This window comes from Schistocerca nitens, chromosome 4 (assembly GCF_023898315.1).
Source record: "Schistocerca nitens isolate TAMUIC-IGC-003100 chromosome 4, iqSchNite1.1, whole genome shotgun sequence".
NCBI classification, from domain to species: domain Eukaryota; kingdom Metazoa; phylum Arthropoda; class Insecta; order Orthoptera; family Acrididae; genus Schistocerca; species Schistocerca nitens.
Genome location: NC_064617.1, coordinates 723,991,923 through 724,013,391, shown reverse-complemented (window position 1 = coordinate 724,013,391; position 21,469 = coordinate 723,991,923).

The window sequence follows — 21,469 nt, the reverse complement described above, 5'->3', positions numbered from 1 at the left end:
CACGATGTATTTCTAAATTATACCCACAAATCTTCCTCATGAAACACCTTACCTATTACTGAAAACCAAATCAAAATCCCTATAGTATTTCCTGAGATTTCTGACGAATTACGAAAGCATTGTAAATGCGTAACGGCTAAAACATGTTTGTGACATAATTACAATTTAACAATTTTCGTTTTTTTTCCTTTACTTGTAAGTGGAACCTTGCTTCATGCCAAATTTAACGATTTTACGTCAAGGAAATTATCCTTTAGGTTTTGATGAGTGAGTTTGCATAGAAAATGGCCGTTTCTTTGGATTGCATGGATTTAGAAACTTAATTTTTTTTACATAGCCGAGGGACCGTAGATCTTACTATTTGACGTAAAATTCAATTTGATATCTCCTCCTGTTCCTGAGAAAAAGGGGTCCTGACAGTCAGACAACGTACAACAAAGTGATCCTGTTGAGGTACAAAACTCCAAAAATATGATAATTTCTCTCAGGACCGAAGAGAATAACAAAGTTTTTTATTTGAGGCTTGCTGCCACGAGATCGTAGGTCCGCAGCTGTTCATTACTGAAGAAATTGGATAATTTTATTCCGTCAGTTGCATTGATATAAAATTCAGCTGAAGTGGTTTACGGTTTCGGGCTGACAGTCCATTCTTAAACCGCACACCTTGCTATTAGTCGTAATTATTCACACAATATGGTTGCCAAAATCCATGAACAGCTTCTGTAGAGCAAAATATACAGTGGGCAAAAAGTATCCTCATTGATCTTAGCCCATGCGGACACAAAGGCTAAGATCAATGAAGGTACTTGTTGTCCACTGTATTCTCTTTGTATAGAAGCTGCTCATGTCTTCTTGGCACCATGTCGCATGAATAAATTCGGTTAATAGCAAGATGTGTAGTTTGAGAACTGGTGTGTCAGCCTAAAACCGGCAGCTACTACAGCTGAATTTTATATCAGTGCAACGAGATGGACTTAATAAAAAATTACCGAATTTCCTACCGAGGTTTTCTGTTCCAGCCCTATGGGTTAGCGCCTGGATACTTCTTTATTAAGCGTCCGCGCGAGGGAAGCCGCTGGATCGTCGCGCCGTGGGCAGCAGACAAGGTGATCCTCTGGCCGCGGCCTCGCGCGGCGCCGCCTGCTTTCTCCGGCGGCCGCCCGTCCCACGGCCCGCGTGGGTCGCGTGGGCGCCGCCAGGCGGCAGGCAGGTCGCGCGTGCCGGGCTGGCCGCCGCCGCCCCCGCGCGCGGCACCTGTTGTGCTCCCCTGAGCTCCGCCGCCCACCGGCCGCCCACGCCGCGCGCCTCGGGTCCGTTTCCTGTCACGCCTTCCTTCGCATTCCGGCTGCGCCGCCGCCGCCGACTGAACGCCCAGATCGCCAGCTGGCTTTTCCGGGAACGGACAGCCCAGCAATCGAACGAGCGGCTGCAGCTGTCACAGGCTGCGCCGTTGCACCAGACCTCACCTTACCTCTGGTAGTATACTGGTGTGCAAAACTTTCACATAATGTGTCACTGCAAAGTGACATAACTCGACTACGCTTGGACCATGCATAGACAGAAAAGCTTCGGTATACAGGGTTTTCCAGCATGTTTTGACGATTTAAAATACGAATAACGCTCTCTAAAACCAAGATACAGTGACGGTGGCGCCGTCTATTAGTAGTGCAGAGTGTTGAGTCTCATTCCATTCACGGCCAGTAATCATGCTGTACTGGTCGCAGCAACATCGTGCATTCGCGGTGGAGCACAGTTTTCGCTACGACAAATTTGTCGTGAGCGTGCAACGACCTTTGCTAAGCATTTCAAGATACAGCTACGATATTCGATTCATGCTCGTGGAACAATACTGAATTGGGTAAGAAACTTTCGTGCAACTGTCAGTGCATCGAATCGACAGTCAAACGGCCCTCAGAACACCGTCCGAATTCTCGAGGATATTGAATGTGTGCGTATCAGTTTGCAGCAAGCTCTCATCGTTCGTTACGATAACTTTGTTCCAACAAGACGGCGTGACATGCCACACGCCCAACAAGACCTTGCAAATTCTCTGTGATCGTTTGGTAACCTCATAATTTTCTAACGCGCTTGTGTCGAATGGCCCCCTCGTTAGCGTGATTTAATCGTGCCAGACTTTTACCTATGAGATTATCTGAAGCCGCGAAGCTCGCAACAGTTAAATGATGGAATTCAGAATGAAATTTCCAGAAATGCTCCTGAAGTTACGAAAGACGTATTCAAAAACGGTGTGAAACGCCTCGAGTATGGTGTAGTCACGAATGATCGTCATATGTCCGATTAGTATTTCATAAAAAAAAATTCTTGTATAAATACTGTACCTTGTGTGAAATGTTCAACTTCGTTTCACTATTAGTTTGTGCGTTACTCAAATCTGAAACTGTCAAAACATTGCGACACCCTGCAGGACAGAAGGTAACTGAAAGGAATGAATCGGACAGAAATGGCACTTTTAATCGAATATAATAACTACCCTGAAGTCATTACGACTGATGAAGGTTCTTTGGATATTACCAAGGACGGTAGTCGATGCTCTGCGACGTACTCCTATGCTGGCCAAAAGGTTTGCACGGAATTGTCGTGGTAGGGCGTTCCATTGGTACATCAGTACGATTGACAGCTCCTGGGTAGTCATTGGCGCGTGTGGACGTGCTGCAGTACGTTCCCCATCGCATCCCACACGTGCTCGATGTAGTTTAAATGGGGACACAAACAGGGCAGTCCATTCGCGGAATATCCTCTCGTTCCAAGAGCTGCTTCACTTGCGCTCTTCGATGTGATGGCGTATTGTCATCCATAAAAATGAAATCAGGGTGGCAAGTACCCCTGAAAAGATACATGCGGGGATAAAGGTGTTACAAGAGCTTTGATCGATGACTGTACAGTGTTCAAAGATTTGGAGGTCAGTACGGCGAAGCAACATTAAGTCTCCCAACACAATAAGACCTGGCCAATTAAAACGACCATGTTCGGCATCGTTCCTGCGTGCATTACGTCTTCCCATTTCTCGCCATGTGAGGGTACCGATAAGTCTAGAACCACTGTTCGGACTGAATCTACTCTCATCCGAGAACACCACGTGACCCCACTTGTCGTGGGTCCCGTCCCCATGATCTTGGCACCAGGGCAAACGTTGCCGCCGATGGCGGGTGTCAGTAGAACACATCGTGCTGGTCGTCGGGCAAAGACACTACCCCAAGCAGACGCCGTGCCCTTGTGAAGCGTTGTATCCCTGTTAAATGTGGTTGCAATTGCATCCGATGTTTGGTGTGGGCCTCTTCTTGCCTTTCACACGACGTAGCGGTCGTCTGCAGTTATAGTTAACCGTGGTCGACCACCTCCTCTCATTCGGGCAGCAGTGCCTGTGAGGAATGCTCCCAGAGTGCGTGAAGCAATGAGATGAGCAGTACAAAACTCCTGGGCACAGTGCTCCATAAGTGGTTGTTGCCTGACACACATTGTCTTTTCCCTTTTCTTCAATTGCCTCGTATTGCGTCGCTAACCCTATTTGGTGCAATAGTCACACTGACCTCAGTGTCATGTGATACGCAGCTTTTTGTGCACGACTGAGAGACCGCTGGCAACATGCTTCTGCACGTTCTTTCATTTCCAACCGGTTGTTAATATGTTGTGTTACTCTATCTCGTGCGTTCTTTTACAGAGCAGTGTCATAGACTTACGATTACAGAAGTTACTCGCATGAGGCAGTCGGCTTTTAACTGAGAGGTGTCCCTTGTAGTCGGGCGCGAAATTTAAGCGTCACCCATCCACCAGTGTCAGCCCAATTTGCAGGTGAATATAAGTTTAATTTAGTGTTTTGTTTATTTATTTTGTAATATATGTAATGGTTGTGAATTATCTAAAGTTTTGTATTTATTTTTATGTTTCATGTACGGAGAGGACGGCGCAACGAACGGAGACAGCATCTTCACTGCCGGGACCAGAGAGAAAATTGCTGGCCACTATACGTCGCGGGTCGACAGCCAAAGAGCAACAGAAGATCCTGAAACCGAGTTGTTGCGTCGTGCTTCTAAAAACTGAAAAAATAAGAATTTGTAATGTTTCTACAACAATAACGTCATAGAAAGTTTAATCATGTTATAAATGTTCAGTCCTATCTTGTCAAGGCTCAGGTTTACGTCTATATGTAGGAAGATAATAAACTAGTGGATGGTACTAAAGTTTAAATACGTGTTCCGAGAATTTATTTATGAAAAATTATGTTAATGAATTACTAATTTATTTGACAAGATTATTAATTTTGACAACGTTTATCGCGAGTTTGGGTCTTGAAAGTTTATTCAATGTGGTTCTAATATTTATTAAAGCAGATAACTTGCATTAATATAATTTCTGAGAAGAAACAAACGACATCTAAATTGAAAAAAGTTTGCGCAAACCAATTGGACTGAGTGACGTAATTCTGCGCATATGACTCAAATGATGATGTTTTAATTACAGTTTCGTTCAAGAACCATTCAGAAACAATTTTAAAAGAATTTAAATAATTCTGAAGTGTTTTGTAACTGACGTTGGTGACGAAGTCTGCACATGGTCATATGTCAAAAGAAAGTCATTTATACAAAACTTACGTCGTTACACTACACCGTGGCGACCTTATAAACAGGACTTGTGTGCAACTAAGACACACAGGTACGACACAAATTATCAAGAGTCCTTCGGAAGTCAACGCGAGTTTTCGTGGAGCCTTCACCAGCCAGCGGCGACTTCGCGGGTGTGGGCATCTGACGGAGCGCAGCCAAGCAGTACGGTCACGCAGTTATTCCACGAGAAGGCGCATCTGTTGGGCAGCAGCTGAACGCTGCAAACCCCGACAACCTTTTTCTCCCTAAACTAACATGCCCAGTACGTCTACTGGGGGGCGTTCCTCCGGCTGGTATTAGAGGTGTTGCTAAGGGCTTCGCCTGTCTACGGTGGGGCCGGGCGTGGTTGCAGCCAGTGACGTCTCCGGTGTTCGACTCAGCGTCCTGCCGGTTGCGGAAGCGGGGTCGCAGCATCTCAGCGGCTGCATCGACTGCTGTTACTTCTGCAGCCCATAGCAGCACACTGATCACCGAGAATACAAACTACAATATTAGTGTCCGGTGAGTCTGTTTTAAGTTGGAAGTGGAGTGTTGTACATAGGGAGCGTGCATTTAATAGGATTGTTGATTACAAGTCTGCGTGTCTAACTAGTTAATATCTTACAATAATGTCGGGAAGTGAAATGTCAGACGAAGAGCTATCTGTGTCCGATAGGAGCATGAGATCACTTTTTAGGGCGATCGCTAAATTAAAACAATCTAACGAAGAATCTACTGCTAGATTAAAAGAGGAATTAAAACAAGCTAACGAAGAATATACTGCTAGATTAAAAGAGGAACTTAAAGGGGAGCTAACAAAATCTACAGACAGGTTACAGGAATATCTTAATGAAACCAGTCGAGAATTAAGTGATAAAATAGAGGCTTCTAAAGTTGAAATGCAGGAAAAACTAGTAGGACTTAGTAATAAGATTGCTGATAATTGTGAAAGGTTAGAAGAACATATCCGGGAATCGCGAGAGGAAAAAGCTCGCATGCGAAATGATATTACTGACTTAACCAAGAGACTAGATAATGTCAATGTCTTAGTTGTAAATGAAATAGAGAAAAATAACGATAAGTTACGAGATGAATTTTCCATGCAAACAGAAATTGTTCGTAGAGAATTATTAGAATCTATTATAGAGGTTTCTACCAAACCTGTAGAGATTTCCAGAATGAGATTTTCACTCTGCAGCGGAGTGTGCGCTGATATGAAACTTCCTGGCAGATTAAAACTGTGTGCCCGACCGAGACTCGAACTCGGGACCTTTGCCTTTCGCGGGCAAGTGCTCTACCATCTGAGCTACCGAAGCACGACTCACGCCCGGTACTCACAGTTTTACTTCTGCCAGTATCTCGTCTCCTACCTTCCAAACTTTACAGAAGCTCTTCTGCGAACCTTGCAGAACTAGCACTCCTGAAAGAAAGGATATAGCGGAGACATGGCTTAGCCACAGCCTGGGGGATGTTTCCAGAATGAGATTTTCACTCTGCAGCGGAGTGTGCGCTGATATGAAACTTCCTGGCAGATTAAAACTGTGTGCCCGACCGAGACTCGAACTCGGGACCTTTGCCTTTCGCGGGCAAGTGCTCTACCATCTGAGCTACCGAAGCACGACTCACGCCCGGTACTCACAGTTTTACTTCTGCCAGTATCTCGTCTCCTACCTTCCAGAAGAGCTTCTGTAAAGTTTGGAAGGTAGGAGACGAGATACTGGCAGAAGTAAAACTGTGAGTACCGGGCGTGAGTCGTGCTTCGGTAGCTCAGATGGTAGAGCACTTGCCCGCGAAAGGCAAAGGTCCCGAGTTCGAGTCTCGGTCGGGCACACAGTTTTAATCTGCCAGGAAGTTTCTGTAGAGATTTCTTCAATAGATAATGTAGAATTAGAGACATTAACTTATCGAGTAGAAAAAGATCATCTGAAATAGAAAACATGAAATTTTTAATTACCGAAATATGCAATAACCTTGAGACTTCCAAAGATAATAGCATTGACGAAGGTACAGAGCGTTCACATCGTGAACACAGTGAGATTCGATATTAGCTAACCGCGTATCCAATACAGAAATGCGAATACAGGAAATTACTAAACGGTTATCGGAATTAGATAATAATGAAAACATTTCAAGTAGTAGAAGTAATAACGTAATCAGAGACAACAGTCGCATCGTGTTTGCTAGCTCTGACGACAACAACACAAATAAAGAAATCACGGCAAGCAAATCCGACGCAATTGCGTCTCTGCAATCTAAACAAAATCCAACTATGTCTCTCGCAGAATGTTGGGATGATATAACGACAAATTCAAATGTAGCAAGTCGATTTCCTGTATTCAAACCAGGAGGCGAACTTCACCCTATAACCTTTATAGAAGCTTTTGAAACTTCATTATCTCCTAAATGGAGTAATGAAAACCGGATTAAATTTGTAATAGGACATTTAGAAGCAGAAGCTGCGGAATGGGCAGTACTGCATAGAACTGAATTTAGGGACTGGGATGATTTTGTTAAGCAGTTTAAACAAAATTATTGGTCAAGAGGAAAACAACACTTAACTTTAGAGTTGTTAGACCCTCCGCCATATTCTAAACGGTGGGGAGGTTATAGGAATTATTTCAAATGACACTTAAACCATGCTACATTAATTGAAGAACCAATTATTGAAAGTCATCTAATACGAGTTCTAATTAGTAGGTTACCGTATTATGTAAAGGAAAGAAAAATGTTATTCTACGAATTGTCCATCCGAACGAGAAAAGGAAGACCTTGTATTAGTACGATCTCATCTTAAAAGTTCGATGATCAATAAGGAATGTAGAAAATTCTTCTTTATCTTTGAAGGTCCATATGTTGTACATAAGATTGTACATCCCAAAGCGTTACTTCTTATGGAACCTTCATTAGGTGTAATTAAAGGATTATATGGTGTCGATCAAATTAAACCCTTCATTCCTAAATAAGTTAATATTTAGAATATGTTACATAGGGATGAGCGTTCATAAAAAAAATGGTTCAAATGGTTCTGAGCACTATGGGACTCAACTGCTGAGGTCATTAGTCCCCTAGAACTTAGAACTAGTTAAACCTAACTAACCTAATGACATCACAAACATCCATGCCCGAGGCAGGATTCGAACCTGCGACCGTAGCGGTCTCGCGGTTCCAGGCTGCAGCGCCTCTAACCGCACGGCCACTTCGGCCGGCTGAGCGTTCATAGTTTATTCATGTGAAGTTTTCGTGATAGTTACGTGTTATTTTAAAGAAATGACAGGAAGTTTAAACAAGTGTTCTACAATAATCTACCGGTACTTCAAAAAGGGAAAGATAACTGAAAGGGGATTTATATGGAAGAAATATTGTTATTAGGTCAGAAAGAATTTTGTATATTTTATGTTTACTCGCATAGTACGAACCAAAGGGGATGGTTAATAATTTTTAGGGACCATGGGCGTCCAGAGTTATATGGCTCACGAGAACAAAGCAGAGTGCCTTTAATAGAGATTTGTAATAGTGTTAATATAGAACACACCAAACGGGGCTCTCTCACTTGTTTCTCCTAAATAAATTGCCACTACCCAACAAAGTGTCCGAAGGTAAAGAAAGCCGCGCCGAGATTCTAAAAAAGAGTTTTGCTTGATTTCTTCTTGACCTCAGGCATAAATAAAGCATTAGGGAAAAGAACGACATAAAGTAAATAGTACTATTAGTTACTGTGAGAAATTTATTAGTAATATACATTGTGGAAAGAATAACTCTAGTAAATGAATAAAACTGAAACTAACCTATCACAATTTGAACGCTCTATCCTAATGTAACAACGTTAAAGAACGTACTAAATTATTATTTACTAGCAACTATTACATGAAAAGGAGTAATCTCCATATATGCGGTTGCGAATTACCATAATAGCACAATTAAAAGTAAGTGACAAATAGTCACATCAGTATTGTCATAAAAGGATTGAATCTATCTATGAGCAAGGAATTTAGATTACGGAAAATGTGAGAAAATGTATAACCTTAACAGTTAAATATTGTATGTAGAAGAAGTTTTATTTTCGGTTAAAAGCTGACAAACTGATCTTGTGGGTGGGGTATGTAGTGGGACGCGAAATTGAAGCGTCACCCATCCACCAGTGTCAGCCCAGTTTGCAGGTGAATATAAGTTTAATTTAGTGTTTTGTTTATGTATTTTGTAATATTTGCATTGGTTGTGAATTATCTAAAGTTTTGTATTTATTTTTATGTTTCATGTACGGAGAGGACGGCGCAACGAACGGAGACAGCATCTTCACTGCCGGGACCAGAGAGAAAATTGCTGGCCACTATACGTCGCGGGTCGACAGCCAAAGAGCAACAGAAGATCCTGAAACAGAGTTGTTGCGTCGTGCTTCTAAAAACTGAAAAATAAGAATTTGTAATGTTTCTACAACAATGACGTCATAGAAAGTTTAATCATGTTATAAATGTTCAGTCCTATCTTGTCAAGGCTCAGGCTCACGTCTATATGTAGGTAGATAATAAACTAGTGGATACTACTAAAGTTTAAATACGTGTTCCGAGACTTTATTTATGAAGAATTATGTTAATGAATTACTAATTTATTTGACAAGATTATTAATTTTGACAACGTTCATCGCGAGTTTGGGTCTTGAAATTTTATTCAATGTGGTTCTAATATTTATTAAAGCAGATAACTTGCATTAATATAATTTCTGAGAAGAAACAAACGACATCTAAATTGAAAAAGTTTTGCGCAAACCAACTGGACTGAGTGACGTAATTCTGCGCATACGACTCAAATGATGATGTCTTAATTACAGTTTCGTTCAAGAACCTTTCAGAGACAATTTTAAAAGAATTTAAATAATTCTGAAGTGTTTTGTAACTGACGTTGGTGACGAAGTCTGCACATGGTCATATGTCAAAAGAAAGTCATTTATACAAAACTTACGTCGCTACACTACACCCTGCAGGCAACGAAATACCCTACTGGCCATTAAAATTGCTGCCCCAAGAAGAAATGCAGATGATAAATGAGTATTCATTGGAAAAACGTATTAAACTAGAACTGACATGTGATTGCATTTTCACGCAATTTGGGTGCATAGATCCTGAGAAATCAGTACCCAGAACAACCACCTCGGGCCGTAATAACGGCCTTGAGACGCCTGGGCATTGAGTCAAACATAGCTTGGGTGTCGTGTACAGGTACAGCTGCCCATGCAGTTTCAACACGATACCACAGTTCAACAAGAGTAGTGACTGGCGTATTGTGACTAGCCAGTTGCTCGGCCACCACTGACCAGACGTATTCAGTTGGTGAGAGATCTGGAGAATGTGCTCGCCAGGGTGGCAGTCGAACATTCTCTGTATCCAGAAAGGTCCGTACAGGACCTGCAACATGGGGTCGTGCATTATCCTGCTGAAATGTAGGGTTTCGCAGGGATCGAATGAAGGGTAGAGCCACGGGTCATAACACATCTGAAATGTAACGTCTACTGTTCAAAGTGCCGTCAGTGTGAACAAGAGGTGACCTAGACGTGTAACCAATTGCCCCCGTACCATCACGCCGGGTGAGACGCCAGTATGGCGATGACGAATACACGCTTCCAATGTGCGTTCACCGCGATGTCGCCAAACACGAATGCGACCATCATGATGCTGTAAACGGAGCCTGGATTCATCCGAAAAAATTACGTTTTGCAATTCGTCCACCCAGGTTCGTCGTTGAGTACAGCATCGCAGACGCTCCTGTATGTGATGCAGCGTCAAGGGTAACCGCAGCTAAGGTCTCCGAGCTGATAGACCATGCTGCTGCAAACGTCGTCGAACTGTTCGTGCAGATGGTAGTTGTCTTGCAAACGTCCCCATCTGTTCACTCAGAGATCGAGACGTGGTTGCACGATCCGTTACAGCCATGCGGATAAGATGTCTGTCATCTCTACTGCTAGTGATACGAGGCCGTTGGGATCCAGCATGGTGTTCCGTATTACCCTCCTGAACACACCGATTCCGTATTCTGCTAACAGTCATTGGATCTCGACCAACGCGAGCAGCAATATCGCCATACGATAAACCGCAATCGCGATAGGCTACAATCCGACCTTTATCGAAGTCGGAAACGTGATGGTACGCATTTCTCCTCCTTACACGAGGCATCACAAAACGTTTCACCAGGCAACGCCGGTCAACTGCTGTTTGTGTATGAGAAATCGGTTGGAAACTTTCCTCATGTCAGCACGTTGTAGGTGTCGTCACCGGCGCCAAACTTGTGTGAATGCTCTGAAAAGCTAATTATTTGCATACCACAGAATCTTCTTCCTGTCGGTTGAATTTCGCATCTGTAGCACGTCGTCTTCGTGGTGTAGCAATTTTAATGGCGAGTAGTGTATTAGGTACATTATTATAAATTAAATGATACCTTCGACAGATACCAAATGGAATAAATCATTGTACAACATTTTAATAGGTCGATAGCTAACAACAGTGTGAATTTAAGCCACATATCTATAATACTTTCAGAGGTTACAAAATCATACAAAACCTCAGTTTGAAATTTCCAAACATCAATAACATCCTTGTCATAGAGAGTAGAGTTCTGTTTTGGTATAAATAAATATTCTTTTTGTGGTGGAAGCATGCGGCGCGTCTTACTTCTAACTCGGAGCTGCACCGAATATTTTGGTCTCGAAACGCGGGAAAGGGTCGCCGCAGACGACATATGGAAGAATTCTGCGAGTAACACTTCCGCCGTTGCTGATATGGAGGAGTAGCCACGCAATCGTATTAAAAGGTAAGACGAACAATGTTACATTCACACTCGCGGAAAGAGGCGGTGTAACGCCTGTTATACGTATAATATTCTTTCATCTGCACCGAATATTTTGGTCTCGAAACGCGGGAAAGGGTCGCCGCAGACGACATATGGAAGAATTCTGCGAGTAACACTTCCGCCGTTGCTGATATGGAGGAGTAGCCACGCAATCGTATTAAAAGGTAAGATGAGCAATGTTACATTCACGCTCGCGGAAAGAGGCAGTGTAACGCCTGTTATACGTATAATATTCTTTCATCTGCACCGAATATTTTGGTCTCGAAACGCGGGAAAGGGTCGCCGCAGACGACATATGGAAGAATTCTGCGAGTAACACTTCCGCCGTTGCTGATATGGAGGAGTAGCCACGCAATCGTATTAAAAGGTAAGATGAGCAATGTTACATTCACGCTCGCGGAAAGAGGCAGTGTAACGCCTGTTATACGTATAATATTCTTTCATCTGCACCGAATATTTTGGTCTCGAAACGCGGGAAAGGGTCGCCGCAGACGACATATGGAAGAATTCTGCGAGTAACACTTCCGCCGTTGCTGATATGGAGGAGTAGCCACGCAATCGTATTAAAAGGTAAGACGAGCAATGTTACATTCACGCTCGCGGAAAGAGGCAGTGTATCGCCTGTTATACGTATAATATTCTTTCATCTGCACCGAATATTTTGGTCTCGAAACGCGGGAAAGGGTCGCCGCAGACGACATATGGAAGAATTCTGCGAGTAACACTTCCGCCGTTGCTGATATGGAGGAGTAGCCACGCAATCGTATTAAAAGGTAAGATGAGCAATGTTACATTCACGCTCGCGGAAAGAGGCAGTGTAACGCATATTATACGTATAATATTCTTTCATCTGCACCGAATATTTTGGTCTCGAAACGCGGGAAAGGGTCGCCGCAGACGACATATGGAAGAATTCTGCGAGTAACACTTCCGCCGTTGCTGATATGGAGGAATAGCCACGCAATCGTATTAAAAGGTAAGATGAGCAATGTTACATTCACGCTCGCGGAAAGAGGCAGTGTAACGCCTGTTATACGTATAATATTCTTTCATCTGCACCGAATATTTTGGTCTCGAAACGCGGGAAAGGGTCGCCGCAGACGACATATGGAAGAATTCTGCGAGTAACACTTCCGCCGTTGCTGATATGGAGGAGTAGCCACGCAATCGTATTAAAAGGTAAGATGAGCAATGTTACATTCACGCTCGCGGAAAGAGGCAGTGTAACGCCTGTTATACGTATAATATTCTTTCATCTGCACTTCGGTAGAATTAAAAGCCATTACAAGCCTATTACTGCTAACAGTATTGCTGTCGGACATATACCGCAGATAATGGTGTATTGAAGATCGACGTATCTCGCGATTCTTATCAATTGTGGATGATTTCCGCGTTGTTTTTGCCACCAGCAGTTGTCAGTTTTTGTCTACTCGGTGTTGTTGCCATAATCCTGGTACGTAGATGGCAACCACAGTGTTGTGGAAAGATTCTGATACTACTGTATGCATGCCGACAAAAAAACTGAATGTTCTGAAAAGAAAGTAAATTCATCAGATATCGAATTTTACTCGATTCGTCGCTACAGTCGGAAAACTCTGAGTGAGACACCACTCTCAGCATTTAGACAACACGCCGTCTGTTGTTGTTCTGTTGGAAGACCAAATAAACAGCCTTCTGTCAGAGGAGAATTACAATACTTACATAATTTTATTTGAAGATCCCATTGATAAACCGAAGCGCGCCCTTATGGTCGCGCCCGACTGTATCTAAAGGAAATTCTCTGAATAAGTGTCATCTTCAAGAGTGAATAATGTGGTCCCTCCGTCCCTAAACAGTTACTATGACAGTCAAATTACCATCCGTTAAAGTAGAGCTCTTCTCAGAAGAGTGGGAAACTGGTCTAGATTTTGGGAACAATCTGAAAGCTCGGTGGATGGCAACCTCTCGTTGTATACTGTCGAGTGTTATAGGATGTCTCGTCGATGGTATAGCCGTAAACGTATACACTTACGAGGCTACAAAGAAAATTCTGCTGGAACGATACGGAGACAGTAGTAGTATCATTCAGGTACAGCTAGATTGCTTGGAAACCATTATGCCTCTTCAGTTCGTGTCTCCGAAAACCTCAGCCAGGCGTCCATAGAATGTAATAGATGAATGCAGACATTAAAAACGTTGGGCGAAGACGTCAGTTCCTTAGTCCTGTAGATACTGAGTGCCTTCCAGAAGAAATCTGTCTTCGCTGGATAATCCGCATAAAAAGACATAGCCTATGTATATCTTCTATGACTTTTAATATAACCATTACGATTTGAACTGAACTTATATGCTTTTCTTCTTATCCTGTCAAACGCTTTTGAGAAGTCAACAAAACACAGGTAGGCTGGGTTATTATACTCTACGGAGCTCTGCACAATCTGTCTCAGAGCGAAAATGCCATCTATTATGCTCCGTTTTTCCTGAGTTCGCGCTGTTCTTCTGCTATTTCGGTATCATTCCGTATTCCGTCCTAAATTACTGACGTTTGTAGTTTTAAGTTGGTATCGAGCACAGTTATTCCGCGGTAATTATCTAATACTTGTTTATCTCCTTATTTATACACTGGAACAGTAATATTTTCTTCCCATTAGGCTATCTTGGTATTTTACCTTCTTGCACATTACACCTCAATAAAGTACTAAGCTGTTGATATAATACTTGCCCCCCCATATTTTATTTATTCATTAATGATACCATTTGGCAATTGAGATATTATGTTCTCAATTCATTTTATTGCAGTGTATTTTTCCTCCATTGAGAATTACGTTTGGTTTTTGTTTTCGGTGTTTTGGTGTCTAGATTCAATTTCCACATTTGTTACGCCTTTAACCCTTGCAGGCTCACTGTTTTCAATCGTGTACATAAATATTTTTCCCACTGGAAACCTCATGTATACATTTGTGAATGTTCAATCATTTTATCATGTACAAGTGCTGCCGACTGTTGGGCTTCATTATAAAAATATCAATTAGTCAGTGTAGCAGTACACAGTAGCCTGTGATTGCCTGAATATATGAAAGTAGTTCGTTAGCTATATTCCATTGTGTAAATGAATATTATTATTGTTGTCATATTACATAGTAATTTTTGAATGACCAGTTTATTTATTACAACAATGAATACTTCAAAACTATTTATTTTAGTCCGTAAAAAGAAGCCAAGTGTACAAAGTTTATTTTGAAAACGGATATATATTTTTGTATAAATCTTGTATCTAAAATCATTAAAAAATCACATAGTGGGCATTACAGCTCAAAATAAAAATTTTCACAAAATAAAAATTTTCTTCCCCCAGAAAAAATTCAAGTCTGAAACGGTTAACTTTAATTTAAAACAAATTTCCCACCGAATTTTATTTTGCTTTTCTAGCGTCCATAATACTTACTTTTACTTTCTCTAAACGTCTCGCTCCATACCTTTTGTACATCGCTCGCAATGATCTCCTTTTATTTTTCGAGTATCTGAGTACCTACTATTATGAATGATCTTTTACTGCGTGTAACCGTTGTAACTTTGACTAGCTTTATATTTCAGGAACGCTTTCTTCTTCTGAATAACTATTATTTTAACATCTTGGTTTAACCATAGTTTTCTGTATGTAGTACTACCTCCTGTCACATTTACTCTTTTCAAACCTAAAGCTTTTCGTACAGCCTCTTGTATATTCGATCCAGGGGTAGTCCTTCTAGCTTCTACATATTTTTCGTCTAAACATGGTTTATTAAGGATTTTCTCCTTTAATCTACGTATTTTGATTCTATTGCTTAGTATATTTCTTAAGGAGTTGACAATTTCTTTTCTATATAATTCTGCCGCCTGAAGTGGCAGCCATCGTCGTAATCAGAGCTTTGGGAGAAAAGACACTGTTTCATGCGGGGTGGAAATCACTTGAGCCAAGTCCTCACTATAACTATAATATATCGCACCTCTCTCTCCCCCACCCCCCGGCGCTTTCATAGTTTAATGTGGTGTTCTTTATTATATTTCTTTATTATATTTCGATCATGTTCGTTTTGTTACCAATTAGACGCTCACTTCAGCAACTACACCTCTGCTCCAGAGTGATTTTCACTTACTTTGAAATAAATGGACAGTTTTCATCGTTCGGCTTCTTCTCGTAACGGTCGTAGCGAGCAGAAGCGAGAGAATGCACTCACACTCTCTGTCAGGACTGCCTCTAGATACTACGTGAAGAAGCTACACAATTTTGCTGTTGCTTACAATTTGCCAAGAATGTTGTCTCTTTTGAAACTCAGTAACTAGAAGCAGTGAATGAAGTGCGGTGAAGAAGCAAATCTGATTTTTGAAAGAGGTGTTTATTAAAACTGTATTATAGCATGGATGTTAAAAAACTGACGCATGTTAAAAAACTGACGCGGCATTTCTTGCGTATATCGCCCAGAATGAGGCCATACATTCCTGCTGTTTTATCTCCGCGCTGGTATAGGAGAGCCATGTCCGTCACGGATCACGATTGTGTTCTGTAGGCCTTTTATTTCTGCGTCGAAACGACGAAGAAAATCCAGTTGAGTCTTGTATTTCTCAGAAAGGAATTTTGAAAACTAACGTAAGTAGAAATTGTGGTACCGCAATTATTTGGTCACGATCTCATCTAGAACACGGAGAAATGTGTACAAGCTTGTTCGACGTTGAAATATCATGAAACCCTAGGTTTCAAGACGTTTTCCGACTCTTAAAGAAACGACACAACTGACACAGAATGCCTTTTCTCATCACATGTGTTCTGAACACTCCACAGATTTCGCGATGAATGTTAACAGCTTAGAGACTTTCTAGCGTTATAAATCCCGCTACAGAACTGATTTTACCTTGGTGTGACTTTCGATTGCTACATCCATTTTTAACAGGTACTGTAGGCGAAAGAGATACGCTGAGTTTCTCGCTGTCGCAGGTCTAAGCACACTGACCTACTGCGAGAGTCAGTGTGTAGAGGCTGTTCCGTTCCCCCATTTTCCACGCTAACTGAGGATGGTAACTACCTCCAAGCTAGCCACCACACAAAGGGTGTAGTCGTTCTGCTGGTGAACAAGCTACACAGATGCTACTTCTGGTTTCTTTGCTGTGGGGAACTGGTACCCACGCGTTCACTGAAGATGATCTATGATCGTATTGATCAAATGGCTAGGTATTTCAGAAACAAGGTATATCTAAGAGTGTTGCTTGTTGTTATAATCCATAAAGTCGTCTCCGACTCCTGGTGATGTGATGAACGGTACCCTTCCATACACTCCAGACATGATCTATTCTGCTGCTCAGTTCTTCCAAAGACATTCTGGTACTTTCTTTGATATCCATTATCCACTTTGTTATTGAATTCTTCTAAGTCTCATCTTCCGTACTTCGGAACATTACAGTCTTCTGCTGTCTTAACATGCCCAAACTATCTCAATTTCATATGCAGTATTTTAGTCTCCGAAGATATTTACCAAAATTGTTTCGTTTTTTACTTCCTGAAATCACATTTCAAAAGAATCCGTTTTCTTGGGTTGCGCTATTTTCATTGTCTACGGCCTATACTCGTACAAAAATGTGGAGGTCAAAGTTTCAGCATTTTTTGTCAGTAATGACAATGTATTTTTGCAACTTGCTTAATTTATTTGTGGCAACTTTTAAGTGACGCCAGTCGTATTATTGTATCCTCAGTGTGCAGGACTGGTTTTCTTCTGTCGTACATCCTTTATATCTGTCAATTCCCTCAATGATTTCACCCTCTATCACACCAGTCTTTATTACCATTGTGAAAACTTTTATTTTGTTCAAATTCAGCGTTAGGTCAACTTCTTACTTTCTTTTCGTAATTTTTCTAGTATAACTTCAATGTCTCCCCCAACGCCTGCTGTAAGCATTGTGTCATCCACATACCTTAAACCGTTGATTAAATTCTCCACAGAATTAATTCCAGTTCCCATATCTGCTACCTGCAATACTCATTACTTATGGCTCAAATGGCTCTGAGCACTATGGGACTCAACATCTTAGGTCATAAGTCCCCTAGAACTTAGAACTACTTACACCTAACTAACCTAAGGACATCACACACACCCATGCCCGAGGCAGGATTCGAACCTGCGACCGTAGCAGTCCCGCGGTTCCGGACTGCAGCGCCAGAACCGCTAGACCACCGCGGCCGGCTCTCATTATTTATTTACGACACAAATTGAAAAGAAGCTTAGTATATATCTCTTTCTGACTTACTGCCGTATTCCGAAAATTTCTGTACATTTTTTCTGTGCTTTTCCTATTGTTCTAATTTCAAGGGAACTCTTTAAATAGTTCAAAATGGTTCAAATGGCTCTGAGCACTATGGGAATTAACATTTATGGTCATCAGTCCCCTAGAACTTAGAACTACTTAAACCTAACTAACCTAAGGACAGCACACAACACCCAGCCATCACGAGGCAGAGAAAATCCCTGACCCCTCCGGGAATCGAACCCGGGAACCCGGGAACTCTTTAAATAGTCCTACGAAGCTGTGTTCATCCATTCATTCTTTCCAGGCGATTATTTTGTAGCACTACCGATGCTGACTAGACCCGGAGAGTTTCTTTTAGATTAGTAACAAGACCTTCATAAACACCCTCATCAGCTATTTAACATTAACTTTTCTATAAAAAAAACCTCCTACAGACTTCTTCGTACATTACTGACTTCAGATATAGGAATTCACACTAATTCTCCATATCTTTTAAAGGCTTTTAGGTGTCATCTACGAGGTTTCCCCTCCTAGTTATGACCCAGCAAAGAACTTCTTTCTTCTCTCTGCCATCTTCGTGTCTCGACAGACTCTATTTCATTTTCATTACAGTGTTGTTAGGTACGTTTTTCTGCATCTTCTAGTAATTCCCATCACTGAACACACTGCCCATCAGTGAGCAACCCTCAGTTTTTGAATACATTTCGCATTCACTCGCTCACTGCCATACGTAATACTCGTAATAAGAGGAGACTTCAAAAGTAAATTACATAAGTCGTCCCACGCTAAGACATGCGCGACAGGAGTGGCGCTTGGTCTGAATAGAGTACAAGTTCTGCGTTCGTACACACATTCTGCAGCGGTACAATTAAGAGATATATCACAGCGTGCGAATAAAATGGGGCGGGAACAGGAAACTTAGTCTAAAGTTCAAGTACTTGGAACGGTATTATTCTTGTGAGGAAAACATCTAAATTACACACAGATTCACCGTGGAATTCTGGCAGTATACAGATCAAGTGCAATGTCGCATCCAGCCGTACTGAAAAGGTGCGAACAATTTGACCAAGGCCGCACAGGCGTGGGTGATGGTAATCGGGAAAGAGGGCCATCGGCATAGACCACGGACGACAACGTGCTGGGATGATTCGAGCAATCGCAGAGTTACTATAGCGGACTTCTAATCATATGCGCACATCAATGAGCAGTGCTCATACCATCGCCAGAGGTCGTCTACACTGCCTGAAATTATGTTCGCGCTGGGTTACCTGCCCACAAAGGCACAAGGTTCATGGCGTCTTTGGACTTCCTTGAGCTTTAGTCTGTGGATGACAATGATTTCCCAAGCATCATCAAATGGTTCAAATGGCGCTGAGCACTATGGGACTCAACTGCTGAGGTCATTAGTCCCATAGAACTTAGAACTAGTTAAACCTAACTAACCTAAGGACATCACAAACATCCATGCCCGAGGCAGGATTCGAACCTGCGACCGTAGTGGTCTTGCGGTTCCAGACTGCAGCGCCTTTAACCGCACGGCCACTTCGGCCGGCAAGCATCATCATTATCGTCGATTAGACATAGGACCGTGATTTCATATCTGCAACAAAGAGAGCGTCTGTGGAATGGGGACACGCCTCCTGGTTTCCACGAAAGAAATGCAAACGTGCGCTTATCTGCGGGGAAGTTCTCGGCCACCGTTTCCTTCCACTGTGAAGGACTTGTGGATACAGATTTTATGGCAAAGACCGCAATCGGTGCTGCCAATTCGTACTGTGCAACTCTCACGTTGATGCGCAACAGTCTAAATGACAGGAGACATGGAAAATTAAGCAAAGGCTTTGTGCTCATGAATGACTTCAGAGCATTACAGCTTTCTTCTTCTGCTCTCTTGAAGCCTCACACGGCGCGCACTGCAGAAGCTGTGCCACAAAGATTTCGATTGAATATTTGGAAGCATCCATCAGACCCGCCAGAGTAGCCGAGAACGCTAACGCGCTGCTTCCTGGACTCGGGTAGGCGCACTGGCCCCGGTTCGAATCCGCCCGGCGGATTAACGACGACAGCCGGTGTGCCGGCCAACCTGGATGTGGTTTTTAGGCGGTTTTCCACATCCTGATAGGTGAATACCGGGCTGGTCACCACGTCCCGCCACAGTTACACGACTCGCAGACATTTGAAACACATTCACACTCTCTCAAGATTTACGCTAGACGCAGACAGCTGGGGTACCCTAATTTCATCCCGGGGGTATGAGGTGGCGGCAGGAAGGGCATCCAGCCATCCCTTAAAATTAACCATGCCACATCCGTACTTGACCCTGCGCACAATGCGGGATAAAGGCAGTAGCAAAAGAAAGAAAGATTTGGAAGCATCCATCATACTGTCCATATCTACCATCATACAAATTCCATATATTTGGAGAAGCACATTCGTGGTCCTCGATTTGCTTCGGACAAAGAGATGCACGCCTGAGTACAATCATGGTTCTGTAGGCAACTGCAAGCATTTGTCCATGATGGCATTGGCTGTCTTGTCTAGTGAGATAATTTCATTAACAGTTATGACGATTACTTTTGAAATAATATAATGTTTACTTACTTTTTTCCCATCTGCTCATAACAGTCAAAATCTTTTGCCGATGTCGAGTTTAATTACATGTCAGTGCAGGTTTCCTCGTACTCAGGCTATAGCCCTTTTTCCTATCAATAAGACTATCAGCCAGTGGATTATTTCTGAACACAATATCAGTAATGAGATGCGGCAGCAATCACCTGCGTGTCACTATATTTGATAGCGTATCCCCCACTAGGTAATGCAGATTTACCAGCTTGTTGTATCCTCGTGCGACAGCGATGATCCACATACCTGTCCTCAACAGTGGAAATAGTTCGGACGATGTAGATCTTTCTTTAGATACTGTTCCACCTTCTGAATCTCTCGTACACAAGAAGAACATTCTCATGACATTGGGATTCACTGGTCAAGTTAGCTGGAACTCACGGTCATTCAGTGTAAGAACAAGTTTGAAGACATTTGGAACGACAAGCATTAAACGCTGATTACCGAAAGTTTTCGGCATTGCGAGCCGTTTGTTGAATCAAAACTCGGCCGCTCTGCTTTCTAAATAACGAAACAGGTTAAGGCTGCTTCGGTAAGCATCAAAGGTTTACCAGTTATTTAGTAAGTCTATTGTTGCTGGCCCGTATCGAGGCACAGGAAAGTGTGTTACACGCAGTTGGAAGAAACTGAGGAGGCGGCATAAAAGTAGTAAACCTCTCACTGAAACAGTAACGGGAGGGGCCGAGGGATCGTTCACCGGCGACGCGAACGCTTTCGCGCACCGAAGAAAAGTGACGGTACGCCTTTCTCCGGTTGGAAAGCAAGACCCTCCGCTCTGTCCGCTGTACAGGCCTATGAGCTCTCAATGCAAGAAATTTACCACTCGTCCAGTGTATATTTTTCCCATTATATACATATTATAGTAAAACTTGTTTCGACGGAACGTAACATAACGTCTTTTGGTTTTGAAAAAGGACATTGTTCCACCAGTCTGCGTTTAAAGTATTTTATTTTATTTGAACTTCTAGTTTCGGGCAGTGTCCATTCTCAAGTGTATCTATAGTAACAGATGTGGATACAACGTCGTCCTCGCCCATGGCTATCTCGTGTGCACATGCCAAGAAGACGACCGATCAAAAATTTCCTATTCAAGAGACTGTACACTACGAACGATGCAGTGCGTTCACTCTCCGTTAGGCACCGCGGAGAAGTTC